Below are 14,598 nucleotides of genomic sequence, written 5' to 3'. Positions count from 1 at the left end.
TCGCAGTACTCTGGTATCCCATATATATGGCCCTACCCTCCTTACCCCATTCACTGGCCCTTCTGTATTCTGGGGTTACTGCTACATTCCCAGCCACTGAACCTCGCAGTACTCTGGTATGCCATATATATGGCCCTACCCTCCTTACCCCATTCACTGGCCCTTCTGTATTCTGGGGTTACTGCTACATTCCCAGCCACTGAACCTCGCAGTACTCTGGTATCCCATATATATGGCCCTACCCTCCTTACCCCCATTCACTGATGCTTCTGTATTCTGGGGGTACTGCTACATTCCCAGCCACTGAACCTCGCAGTACTCTGGTATCCCATATATATGGCCCTACCCTCCTTACCCCCATTCACTGATGCTTCTGTATTCTGGGGGTACTGCTACATTCCCAGCCACTGAACCTTGCGGTACTCTGGTATCCCATATACATTGTTATTGTTATTTGTCATTCATATAGCGCACTATATATCATTGGTATGACCTCAAAGCGCTGGTAGGTTGAACGCCCTTGGGAACCGTAGTTCAGGTCAGTAGAGAGAGATAGTGTCGTAGGTTGCACCAGATAAGTGTGCAGCTGGTGTAATTGCTGGATGGTATCTGCATCCTAGCGTTAGGTGGAGAAGATATCAGTTGAATGAGTGCAGTCTGGTGGGTGGACACCCAGACTGGGTTCGGCTGCGTTAGGCCTGAAGGACGCTTATGTGAGCAACTAGGCCAGATTGTCATGGGATAGCTGCGTTTTATTAGAGTGATGAGGTGTTCATGTGGTAGGCCGAATTTATCGAGGGGTATAGCTGTGTTCTAGTTGTGTGATGGTGTAAAGTAGAGAGTAAGCGTAGTGGTGTGATATGATATGATGGTTCATCTTTAAAGTGCCTTTAAAGTGCCTGAGACCAGGCATGTGAACAGGATGGTAGGAAACACTGCGACACACGGACACACAGTGACAGGGGGCTGGGCTTACAGCGACAGGAGGGGGGCATAGGGATATCCAGCAACAACATGGGGAACAAGAAGGCCGGGTACCCAGTGACACACGGGCACGGCGGGCATACACGGGGACTAGAGGGTAGGGCAATACAGTGGGATACATAGCGACAGCACTGCAACAGGGGGGCAGGGTACACAGCGACACAGGCAGAGAGGGGCATAAAGCGACAGAGGGCTGGGTTTACAGCGACAGGACGGGGTGGCAGAGGGATACATAGAGACATCATGGGAACAAGAGGGAGGGTACACAGTGACGCACAAGCACAGCGGGGCATACAGTGATATCAATGGGGCTAGAGCGGATGGTAATACAGTGGGATATATAGTGACATCACAGGAACAGGAGGGGAGGGTACACAGCGACACACTGGCATAAAGGGGCATATAGTGACAGAGGGCTGGGCTTACAGCGACAGGATGACAGAGGGATACATAGGGACATCATGGGGAACAGAAGGCAGGGTACACAGCAACACGGGCACAATAGGGCAAAAAATGACATCAGGGGGGCTAGAATTGATGGTAATATAGAGGGATACACGGGGGTTAGAGGGGAGGGTAATTCAGAGGGATATATAGTTACATTACGGGAACAGGAGGGCAGGGTGACATTGCAAGAGTGAAGTAAGGGCACACAGCGACGTCACGGGGACGTGTTACGGGCTGGGGGCACAGCGGCCTCATGTGGGTAGGATCTGAAGAGATCATTGTTCAGTGTTCAGGGATACGGTTGTCTATAGCACAATCAGTGGGCGTATTCATTGAAGACAAAGTCTTGTGTATTTAGTCATTGGATTGCTGGAAGTTCCGTCGTATATTTAAGGTTGATGGTGGCGTTATGGAAATAGCCATGTTTTTAGTAATTTACGGAATGTCATATAGTCTTGGGTGTGACGGATGTGAGGTGGAAGCGAGTTCCACAGAGTCGGGGGCCAATGCTGAGAAGGAGGATCCTCCGATCCTGATGGAGTTAGTGGTTGGGATCACTAAAAGGAGGGCAGAGCTTGATCTTAGGGTGCGGGGTGGGAGGGAAGGTTTTAGCTTATCCTGCAGGTATAGAGGGCCGGTCTCGTGCACTGCACGATGAGCGATGCACAGGGTCTTGAAAGTGGCCCTTCGTCCAACTGGGAGCCAGTGGAGGGTTCGGCGAGCTGGAGAGGTGTGGTCTCTTGGATCCAGGGCTAGTAGCATTTTAGCAGCAGCGTTTTGCGCTCTTTGGTTTTCTTATGGTGGTATGCCGGGACCCCTAGGTATAGAGAGTTGGCATAGTCCAGTCTCGACATTGCAATAGACATAACAGCAGCAAGTCTGTTCGGGAAGGAGAGGTGGGGAAAAATGCGCCTGAGAAGTTTAAGATGGTAGTGACAACATAAAGACACGTTGTTGATCTGTCGGGAGAGGGTTAGGCAGAGTCCAAAGTGCACCCTAGGTTTTTTACTGTGATGGAGGTGATGGGGGTTGGCCCTTGGAAGGGGGCAAAGGAAGAGGATGGGTTAGAAGCTCAGTGTTGCCGCATACCGTGATTTCCATTTTAGTGAGGTTTAAGAGGAGGTGGTTTTTAGTCGTCCAATGGTCGATATCTAGGAGACAGGCTTCGAGGTCGGGCTGGGGGTTGGAGTCTGAGATGTGGATTTTAAAGATGATTTGGGTATCATTGGCGTAGTTGTAGAACAAGATATTGTGCAGGTGGATGATTCCAGGAACGGTGGACATATAGTGGTTGAATAGGAGAGCAGATAGACATGCGCCTTGCGGTACTTCAGTATTAACTGAGCGAGCAGCTGAGACAAAAGAGGAGAGTAGGGTTATTTGTTTCCTGTTGTTGAGGAAGGAGGCGATCCATTTGAGAGCAGTGCCACGGATTCCAAGGGAGTGGAGACGGTCAAGGAGGATTGAGTGGTTAATTGTGTCAAAGGCTGCAGAGAGATCAAAGAGAATTAGTGCAGCGCATCTTGCAGAGTCTGCAGTGACCTTAAGATCATCCCAGATTGAGGTCAGAGTGGTTTCGGCTCCATGTCGCGGTCTGAAGCGTGATTGTGCGGGGTCGAGGAGGTTGTTGGATTCAACAAAGGCGTTTAGTTGGGAGTATGTTGTTCGGTCGATGAGTTTTGCAAGGAATCTGTGTTTGAGATGGGTCTGTAGTTTTTTTGGTCAAGGGGGTCGAGGGATGGTTTTTTAAGAAGAGGCTTGACATGAGCAATTTTGAATGCATTGGAGAAGATTCCAGAACTGAGGGAATCTCCTGCGCAGGTGAATGAGAATATTTCTTTAAGGACAGAGGCGGGGGCCTAGGGGGAGCCAGATGGTTTGCTAGCAGATAGAAGGTCAAGAAATGTGTCTCTGGAGATCGGTCTGAAGGAATCAAAGGTGGGTAAATTGGGGGTTAGGGTGGAGGGGGCAGGGAGGATTGTTGGGTTGGTCGGTAGTTGGGGGGGAGGAGGGCAGTTTGTTCTTAAGGGAAGTCGTCCTGTCAAGAGCGGTGGTGTGGAAGTGGAGGGAGAGAGAGTCGCAGAGCGATTGTGATGGGGCAGTTTGGGAAGAGGTGCAAGTGGGTTGGACGAATTCCGATATGATCTGTGGAGTTCTTTGCTGCGGTTTTCACAGTTGAGAATCCGATTGTTGTATAGGCTTTTTAGGCTTTCCGGATCTCTGCTTTGTAGTTGCGATGGTGCAAGGCGAAAGTGGATCTGCTGGGATCGTTTTTTCTGCTCGCCATTTGCGTTTCAGAGATTTATTTAGTTTTCTGGCATTCCTCACTTCATGATCCTGCCCTCCTTACCCCCATTCAGTGGCCCTTCTGTATTTTTGGGGTACTGCTACATTCTCAGTCACTGAACCTTGCGGTCCTCTGGAATCCCATATACAATGATGCTACTACCCGCCTTACCCCCATTCACTGGCACTTCCGTATTCTGGGGAAACCGCTACGGTCACTGAACCTCGTGGTACTCTGGTATCCCATAGACAATTGAAGAAGGAGTCGGGATCCTGAGACCACCCCCTCCCACCAAGTTCATGACAAGACAAAAGGCCAGAAAATACTGCAATCATCCAATCTATTTCAAACGAACTCCTAATGGACCGATGATCAATAAATACACAGAGGGGTACCCACTCAGCCAGCCAGAGAGACCAGATGTGGTACAAATCTATCCATGCGTGGGGGAAGAGCCTGAAGCCATGATCAGAGACACCTCTATAGACAGTTTGGACTAAGCGCAGAGAAACCATGTTTCTGACATCGTTAGAGACACCACGACATAGCAGCATTAAACATGAAGCACACGTGCAATCCGCACTGCACGGCACAAACATACACTCGAATACATGAAGAGCACGAGCGCACAGTTCTATAGTTAGAGGACAGATACATATACATAATGCCATTGCTTTCATTATTTAGTCATTGGCCAAATGCAGCAACGCAGAAACCGCAGGCACAAGAGATCCTGATGGAGCTTGCAGATGTTTAACGCAGATAATTCTATGGAACTTCAGGAACACCTATAGGACCTGACAGAGCCAAGTGTGACTAACTTATGGAGAATGTAGTGTAACATAGCCAATGTAGAGACCGTATTATAAGGTTTAGGAAAATTACAGAAGACCTCAAATCATTAAGCAGGAGACGAGCTGAGCCGATTCAGGCTGGACACGGAGCAAGATGTGTGAGACAGAACCCTCAGCCAAGGTTAAGAGATACGAAGACATTCCAATCCCCAGACGAGACAGGGACCAGCTGCAGCGAAGTGGAATGAATCCTCATAATTCGGAGCTGCAGAGCTCAATTCCGTAGTCTCCAGACACGTGATGCAGCTGAAGCAGACAATGGACAGTGATCGGTGGTGGGAATGAAGAGCCGACCCCAGGCATCCAGGCGGAGGCTGCAACAACTATGCAACAATGTGCAACAAGTGTTGCGACGAACAGGACATGGTCTCATAAGGCAAAGGTGGTGTACGCAAGTTAGCATACAGACACATAATCGTTCGCATCACCTTGAAAAGGTGCACAGTGAGCTAAGAACCGTTTCAGGTCCCAGGCTTGGGGACGTCAGTTCTAGCCAATCACAGTTTAGTACACTAGGGGTGGGTAGCAACGGGCAAGAGCCAATGGTAGGCCCACTACTCTGCAACAATGTAGTAAGATAGATTTTGGGGAAGGGACAGGCAAGCCACCTGACATGCAAGAGCCAGTAGAATAACATGTATATGTGCCCATATAGGTTATTATGCTCCTGACGGCCAATACCACACTGTGATAGGTTTTTGGAGAACGGCCCAAGTAATGACAGAGTAGTGACGTGTTTTGTTGAACAAAAATGACCTGCGTGCCATTTACTGTGTGACATGCTGGAATTTTCCTGAGTTCTTTTATTGAGCCCTGTTGGTCTTGTATGTAATAAACCGCAGTTCGAACTTGCCGTTGCCTGAATCCTCCATGTATAATGGGGGAGAGAGTTGGTCCCTTCAAGTCCGCAAAATTTCAGTGTTACTCTGGAGTTCTCCCCAACAAAATGATAATACTACCCTCCTTACCCCCATTCACTGGCCCTTCTGTATTCTGGGGTTACTGCTACATTCCCAGTCACTGAACCTTGTGGTACTCTGGTATCCCATATAGAAGGACAATACTACCCTCCTTACCCGCATTCACTGGCCCTTCTGTATTCTGGGGGTACCGCTGCATTCCCAGTCACTGAACCTTGCGGTCCTTTGGTATCCCATATACAAGGACAATACTACCCTCCTTACCCCCATTCACGGGCCCTTATGTATTCTGGGGGTACCGCTACAGTCCCAGTCACTGAACCTCGTGGTACTCTGGTATCCCATATACAAGGGTAATACTATACTCCTTACACCCATTCACTGGCCCTTCTGTATTCTGGGGTTACTGCTACATTCCCAGTCACTGAACCTTGTGGTACTCTGGTATCCCATATACAATAATGATACTACCCTCCTTACCCGCATTCACTGGCCCTTCTGTATTCTGGGGGTACCGCTACATTCCCAGTCACTGAACCTTGCGGTCCTTTGGTATCCCATATACAAGGACAATACTACCCTCCTTACCCCCATTCACGGGCCCTTCTGTATTCTGGGGGTACCGCTACATTCCCAGTCACTGAACCTTGCGGTCCTTTGGTATCCCATATACAAGGACAATACTACCCTCCTTACCCCCATTCACGGGCCCTTATGTATTCTGGGGGTACCGCTACAGTCCCAGTCACTGAACCTCGTGGTACTCTGGTATCCCATATACAAGGGTAATACTATACTCCTTACCCCCATTCACTGGCCCTTATGTATTCTGGGGGTACCGCTACACTCCCAGTCACTGAACCTCGCGGTCCCCTGGTATCCCATATACAAGAACAATACTACCCTCCTTACCCCCATTCAAGGGCCCTTATGTATTGTGGGGATACCGCTACAGTCGCAATCACTGAAACTCGTTGTACTCTGGTATCTCATATACAAGGAGGATACTACCCTCCTTATCCCCTTTCACATGCCCGTCTGTATTTTTATTTTATTTTATTTATTTGCATTTGTAAAGCGCACAACTTCCCTCGGGCATCGTGGCACTGTTAAGAAGGCTTGCTTAGTTACATAAGTGCTTTTGAGAAATCTTAGTTACAGAAGTGCTAGCCGAGATATACAGTTTACCTGACCCCCTTTGGAGGGGTGGCATCAGCACACAATGCAGACAGTTTAGAATATGTGGCAAAGACATGATGCACAGCCCCATCTTGAATGGCGGCATCAGCACACCATGCAGAAAGTCAAAATATGTGGCACAGACATGATGCGCTGCCCCATCTTGAATGGCGGCATCAGCACACCATGCAGAAAGTCAAAATATGTGGCACAGACATGATGCGCTGCCCCATCTTGAAGGGCGGCAGCAGAATCGGGTGCCTAGGGTTCATCAGCCGACCAAGGGGGTGGGAGGAGCCACACGCACTACCTACTGGCGACCAAGGGGGTGGGGGAAGACACACACACCACATACATGTGACCAAGGGGGTGGGGGGAGACACATGCATCGCATACAGGCAAATAGGGGGAGGGGGACATCACGCAGTAAGCAGGCTATCATGCGGGCGAGTATCGGATGGGCGGGGAGCAGAGGCTGCTACATAACGAGACAGGGCCCAGCTTGTAGTGGGATTTGCTAACATTACAGTGAGAATATTACAGAATTAATGCAGCGAGGCAGTGGAGGTCAGTGTTCATGTTTTGGAGTGAGTCTCCAGCGCAACGGGTCACTGGCTACTCGTGTGAAAAGGATAGGAAAGAGGGGTGATCTGTTATGGAGTACCTGCGGCAGGGTAGCTGAGACAGGAACAGGTTGGGTAGATGGGATCGACCCGGCAAGGCAGGGAAAGACAGGATCCTTAGTTTAGGCCGATTTGTTGCATCAGGCAGGCCAATCAGAGTGCTGTTTTCCCTGATGTGCTTCTCCAAACAGGGAGAGGGGGTCAGGCAAGACGAGAAGCGCTGTCGGCCAGGTTGGTGTTGTTTCCTGTTCACTGCAATCAAAGCAGGCTCGGTCGGGTTGTCCACGCTGTGCCCCGGTGGAGTCGGGGCACATCCTTCTGGATGCCTCTACAGAAGGGTATTCTCAGGGTACCGCTACAGTCCCAGTCACTGAAATTCGTGGTACTCTGGTATCCCATATACAAGGATAATACTACTCTCCTTACCCCATTCACTGGCCATTCTGTATTCTGAGGGTACAGCTACTTTCACAGTCACTGAACCTTGTGGTACTCTAGTATCCAATATACGAGGAGGATACTCCCCTCCTTACCCTTATTCACTGGCCCCCCTGTCTTCTGGGTGTACTGCCACAGTTCAGTCACTAAACCTCACAGTACTGCGAGACCCCATATACAAGGATGAAACTAGCCCCCTTATCCGTATTCACTGGCCCTCCTGTATTCTGGGGATAAGGCTACATTCCCAATGAAACTACCCGCCTTACGCATATTCACTGGCCCTTCTGTGTTCTGGGGGTACCGCTACATTCCCAATCACTGAACCTTGCAGTCCTCTGGTATCCCATATACAATGAAACTACTACCCTTCTTAGACCCATTCACTGGCCCTTCTCTATTCTGGGGATACAGCTACAGTCCCAGTCACTGAACCTCGTGGTACTCTGGTATCCAATATACGTGGAGGATACTCCCCTCCTTACTCTTATTCACTGCCCCCCCCTGTGTTCTGGGGGTACTGCCAAGGTTCAGTCACTACACCTCACAGTACTGCGGTACCCCATATACAATGATGCTACTGCCCTCCTTACACCCATTCACTGCCCCCCCCCTGTGTTCTGGGTGTACTGCCACAGCCTAAGTCACTAAACCTCACAGAACTGCGGTACCCCATATACAAGGATGATACTACCGTCCTTATCCCCATTCACTGGCCCTCCTGGGGGACACCGCTACAGTCCCATTCACTGGCCCTCCTGGGGGACACCGCTACAGTCCCAGTCACTTAACCTTGCAGTGCTTTGGGACTCTCATATTAAAGGATGCTGAACCAGGCAGAAACATTCACTCGACCCCCCGCCCCCCTATATTTTGGGACCCGTTTAGAGGAGGATTTTGCCTCCTCCGCAACCCCAGTCTCCCACCAGCCCCCTACTGCCTGATCCCAAAAGGAAAGGTTCCATTCTCCAGTGGCCTGCCCCTGGACCCCACACAGAGAAGAACACTAACACCTACACAGACCTAGTCACCGAAGCACCCAGTTTTCAGGTCTGTCCCACCCTTCCCCCCGCTAGGGTGGCCATTCCTGAACTGTACGGACCCCCCACAGAGAAGGATGCTCTTCCCAGAAACCCTCAGTCACTCTCCCCAGCAGAGCTGTAGCCAGGATTGTCTAATTAGTGGGGCCTGAAGCTAATGCAGTTGGGCCCACCGCAGCGGCATTAACATCTGTAAATGCCCACACAGTGCTGCTGAGTTGGCATTTACAGATTTCGGGTTGGCCTTGCCCACTCAGGCCTACCGTGTCTATACCTCTGCTCCCCAGTACTCCGAGACCCCAATCGATAAGAATTGTGCCCCCCCCCATTTTCTGAGTCATTGTACGTGCATGGCTGAGACTCCCACCCAGAAGAACATTGGCCGCCTTACAGTCGTGGCCACTGAACCAGACAGAGGAAGGGCTCCCCATCTCCCTCTACATCCCTCTGGCACCATTGGGAGAGGGACTCCCACCACCATGGATACAAACTTCCCCATTTTCTGGGGTCGCTTTGGAGAAACATGCTGCAGTTCCTGTCACTTAGTCTCCTCCCTATGAAAGAACAGAAGCTCACTGGGAGGACATACGACTGGGTCACAGACCATTTCCGCCCAAAGCTGATGTGTGACCCCGCCCCTCGCACCAGACAAAGGCTTTGCAACCATATTTAAAAACATGATCGGGATCGAATGGGATCCGGATGATCTACCGGCATAAGGACCCGGATAATGGGTTTGGATCAAAGTCATGGACTAGGGATACTGGCCACGGCAGGTGCATGCGATGAACTCAGGACTTTCCTACACGTGTCCCTCCCTGCACTGTCACTCTCTGCCCTGGACTGTGTTTATTATCAAGTGGATTTAGGAAGGGATAAAAGGGCACCAGAGAGAGGCTGAGGGTGGGGTTTGGGGGGGGGGGGGGTTCACACTGGCCACCCCCACCCCCCGGCTGTGCCACTGTTCCCTCCCTCACTCAGGAACCAACCCAGGTCACAGTGACTGCCTGCTGCATTTGACATGTATGTTTGAATGTATGCCATTTATAAAGCACTAACCACGCTGGGAAGCACCAGCCCTTTTCTAAAGTGTCAGGATAGTTAGGATCATACATGTAGCATGTGGCATCATCATGCTTTGCTCTATAATGGCAAAATCAACGAAAGCGCACTGGAATGATAATGATTATGATGTGTTATTTATATAGCGCCTTAATCCAAAGCGCTTAATTGCTGGCTTCCATAGAAGATTGATAGAAATGTGCCTAAAAGGGCACTGGAAATTTCCAGAGCACCCTGACGGTGCAGTTGCAACAGTCTTGGCTGACTCATTGCTGCCATATGTAGGTGCAAGTGTAGGCCCCCCTGAGTGTCTCAATGCATCTTCACGTAGACCCAGCCGTAGTAGATTCCTGCTAACATGTAAGCCAGGACCCCCACCCAAGAGTCATGATCTCCTGGCAGACTACAACATCTTGAGTCGTCCAGCTGCCTACGGGAAGCATGGGCAGCCGCATACTCCACAAAAGCATACTGCGCGCGCCCGGTAAAGCTCTGTGCCAGCCCACTAACACTGATGCAATGGTCATTGAGGTAGGACCCAGGCTAAGCTACAGCTACTTTCCTATGCGGCACCAGTGGCCCGTTCTGACTCCCCCCACGTGGCACTAGGGTGGAGTGAGTGGGAGATCAGTGAATGGAGTGACCTACAGGAAGGCGGGCACTCAGAGACCTTGGTTCATGCAGTCGCATGCCACAGAGGCAGGTGTCACACAGGAGCAATACACTAAGCAAAGTAAGAAGAGCCTGTCCTCTCCCTCAAAATGTGTATCTTAAGCCATGTTGCATCTCTTCTGGATAATCCCCAACTTCCCTCCAAACAATCCTTCCTTTGCATCTAAACACCTATGGGGTTGCCTCTAGACAGTGGTTACTTTGCAATGGTCCAGGGTCAGGCCTGCTTGAGAAACTGTGCGGGAGCCTGTGGATGCATGGGCCTAGGATAGCTGGAATTGGGGAAGCGGGAGCCTGTGGATGCATGGGCCTAGGATAGCTGGAATTGGGGAAGCGGGAGCCTGTGGATGCATGGGTCTAGGATAGCTGGAATTGGGGAAGCGGGAGCCTGTGGATGCATGGGTCTAGGATAGCTGGAATTGGGGAAGCGGGAGCCTGTGGATGCATGGGTCTAGGATAGCTGGAATTGGGGAAGCGGGAGCCTGTGGATGCATGGGCCTAGGATAGCTGGAATTGGGGAAGCGGGAGGATGCATGGGCCTAGGATAGCTGGAATTGGGGAAGCGGGAGCCTGTGGATGCATGGGTCTAGGATAGCTGGAATTGGGGAAGCGGGAGCCTGTGGATGCATGGGTCTAGGATAGCTGGAATTGGGGAAGCGGGAGCCTGTGGATGCATGGGTCTAGGATAGCTGGAATTGGGGAAGCGGGAGCCTGTGGATGCATGGGCCTAGGATAGCTGGAATTGGGGAAGCGGGAGCCTGTGGATGCATGGGCCTAGGATAGCTGGAATTGGGGAAGCGGGAGCCTGTGGATGCATGGGCCTAGGATAGCTGGAATTGGGGAAGCGGGAGCCTGTGGATGCATGGGCCTAGGATAGCTGGAATTGGGGAAGCGGGAGCCTGTGGATGCATGGGCCTAGGATAGCTGGAATTGGGGAAGCGGGAGCCTGTGGATGCATGGGCCTAGGATAGCTGGAATTGGGGAAGCGGGAGCCTGTGGATGCATGGGCCTAGGATAGCTGGAATTGGGGAAGCGGGAGCCTGTGGATGCATGGGCCTAGGATAGCTGGAATTGGGGAAGCGGGAGCCTGTGGATGCATGGGCCTAGGATAGCTGGAATTGGGGAAGCGGGAGCCTGTGGATGCATGGGTCTAGGATAGCTGGAATTGGGGAAGCGGGAGCCTGTGGATGCATGGGCCTAGGATAGCTGGAATTGGGGAAGCGGGGGCCTGTGGATGCATGGGCCTAGGATAGCTGGAATTGGGGAAGCGGGGGCCTGTGGATGCATGGGCCTAGGATAGCTGGAATTGGGGAAGCGGGGGCCTGTGGATGCATGGGCCTAGGATAGCTGGAATTGGTGAAGCGGGGGCCTGTGGATGCATGGGCCTAGGATAGCTGGAATTGGGGAAGCGGGGGCCTGTGGATGCATGGGCCTAGGATAGCTGGAATTGGGGAAGCGGGGGCCTGTGGATGCATGGGCCTAGGATAGCTGGAATTGGGGAAGCGGGAGCCTGTGGCTGCATGGGCCTAGGATAGCTGGAATTGGAGAAGCGGGAGCCTGTGGATGCATGGGTCTAGGATAGCTGGAATTGGGGAAGCGGGAGCCTGTGGATGCATGGGCCTAGGATAGCTGGAATTGGGGAAGCGGGAGCCTGTGGATGCATGGGCCTAGGATAGCTGGAATTGGGGAAGCGGGAGCCTGTGGATGCATGGGTCTAGGATAGCTGGAATTGGGGAAGCGGGGGCCTGTGGATGCATGGGCCTAGGATAGCTGGAATTGGGGAAGCGGGAGCCTGTGGATGCATGGGTCTAGGATAGCTGGAATTGGGGAAGCGGGGGCCTGTGGATGCATGGGCCTAGGATAGCTGGAATTGGGGAAGCGGGAGCCTGTGGATGCATGGGCCTAGGATAGCTGGAATTGGGGAAGCGGGGGCCTGTGGATGCATGGGCCTAGGATAGCTGGAATTGGGGAAGCGGGAGCCTGTGGATGCATGGGTCTAGGATAGCTGGAATTGGGGAAGCGGGAGCCTGTGGATGCATGTGCTTAGGTTAGCTGGAATTGGGGAAGCGGGAGCCTGTGGCTGCATGGGCCTAGGATAGCTGGAATTGGGGAAGCGGGAGCCTGTGGATGCATGGGTCTAGGATAGCTGGAATTGGGGAAGCGGGGGCCTGTGGATGCATGGGCCTAGGATAGCTGGAATTGGGGAAGCGGGAGCCTGTGGATGCATGGGCCTAGGATAGCTGGAATTGGGGAAGCGGGGGCCTGTGGATGCATGGGTCTAGGATAGCTGGAATTGGGGAAGCGGGGGCCTGTGGATGCATGGGCCTAGGATAGCTGGAATTGGGGAAGCGGGAGCCTGTGGATGCATGGGTCTAGGATAGCTGGAATTGGGGAAGCGGGGGCCTGTGGATGCATGGGCCTAGGATAGCTGGAATTGGGGAAGCGGGGGCCTGTGGATGCATGGGCCTAGGATAGCTGGAATTGGGGAAGCGGGAGCCTGTGGATGCATGGGCCTAGGATAGCTGGAATTGGGGAAGCGGGAGCCTGTGGATGCATGGGCCTAGGATAGCTGGAATTGGGGAAGCGGGAGCCTGTGGATGCATGTGCTTAGGTTAGCTGGAATTGGGGAGGAAAACAAGATCCTGAGGATTAGAGTGACGACTGACCTTTGTCATCATAACAGACGACAAACACGTCTCCTTGAACTTGTGCTTGCCCCAAGGTCTCCTACTGCACAAACCCCATAAACAAATGAGGAAGGAGCCACGTGCTCTCTCTGATATGCAGTTTAGTCTGTGTTATCACTGGTGTACAGGTTGGGTATTTAATTCTGCAGCTTTTGTGATTTTAATGGAGCAGAGAGATTTCAGTTGGGTAGAGGCACAGCCTTAAGGGAGATGATGTGCGGAGTGATGGTGATATGAGTCTTCTTGATCCCAGCAAACTTCTTACATCACTGTTGCAGACATTTAGCTCACAGTCCACTCACAAAAGAGCTCAGTGCTGCGCGTCGGTCCGACTTAGAGCGAGGTTGCGGGTGCAGCACGCCGCGTACCAGGAGAGGTGGAATTAGTGAACTGCGAACTGTGTCGAATGGTCAAATTCGGAACGGCTTCATGCTGACACTTAACACCGTAGAAGACACTTTCTAAAACGTGTTTTAAGTGCAACAGCTTCCCCCCATTCTATTTTTTGTCATTTGAACTACGTAGTACAAAAAGGAGTAAAATAGATCAAATCACCTTTGCTCCTTTCCTCACTTCGTAGTGCAAACTGTGTATTTGCTGCTTGCATTTACACAGGGGCAGGTAGCACTGAGAAAGGATTCCTATGGAATCTGGCTGCTTTCACTAGGTGCATCTCAATACAATGTATTACCTCCATCATCAAAATCACACGGCGGTAGTGATGCGTGCTGATTCGTATGGTGGAGCGGATGGATGGGTGGAAGCGGTATGTTTGTTTTATTATTTATAATATGCACCAGACCCTGGGGGTATCAGGCCTCAAAAGCAACAAGGATATTTTCAGCTTAGGTTACAGTGCTGTACAAGTATATACAAAAAAAAAGAAAGGTAAAAAGAATAAACATTTGGATAATATAGACAGGCATAGATATGGCATAAAATGTCAACTGCGATGGGGCAGAAGTTGCGAGGAAGCAGCTGTATATACATTGTGGGATAGTGGGGTGGAGGTGGTGGGAGGTTCCCAAGGTTTTAGTGGTCATTTTCTTTAAACCAATTGATGATGTTGCGTCTGAAGTGGGGGTATGTTTGGTCTGCCCTTAGGGTCGGGGTAGGGAGTGTCCCAACTGCGCGGCTTTAACTAGGAAGCTAGGTCCCCCAGTTTTGGAAAGTTTGAATCTGGGGACAGTCAGGGAGTTAGAGTTGGCTATTCTTGTTGGACGGGTTGATGAATGTCTCTTAAATCTTTCTATAAGATACAGAGGGGCAGCGTTATTTAGACACGTGTGTGAGTGAGGCTGTTTTTAGCAGGATTTTATCGTTGGTGGTAAACCAGTTATTCTATCTTCTTGTCTCTGAGATGTGTTCTTTTTTTGCTATACCCAGTGCATTTACACGAATGTGA

At 51.2% G+C, this 14,598-nt stretch overlaps 1 long non-coding RNA gene across 1 annotated transcript in view; it reads left to right on the top strand.

Moving 5' to 3' along the window:
• LOC138504530 (uncharacterized) overlaps positions 1–14,598 on the top strand; it is a 420,972-nt gene that overhangs the window by 388,256 nt on the left and 18,118 nt on the right. The gene's annotated exons all lie outside the window — the stretch shown is intronic.

Source organism: Ambystoma mexicanum, chromosome 11 (genome assembly GCF_040938575.1).
Source record: "Ambystoma mexicanum isolate Mex_15411 chromosome 11, UKY_AmexF1_1, whole genome shotgun sequence".
NCBI lineage: Eukaryota > Metazoa > Chordata > Amphibia > Caudata > Ambystomatidae > Ambystoma > Ambystoma mexicanum.
The sequence above is the reverse complement of the archived record's forward strand: the minus strand, read 5'-3'. Positions and strand labels throughout refer to the sequence as shown.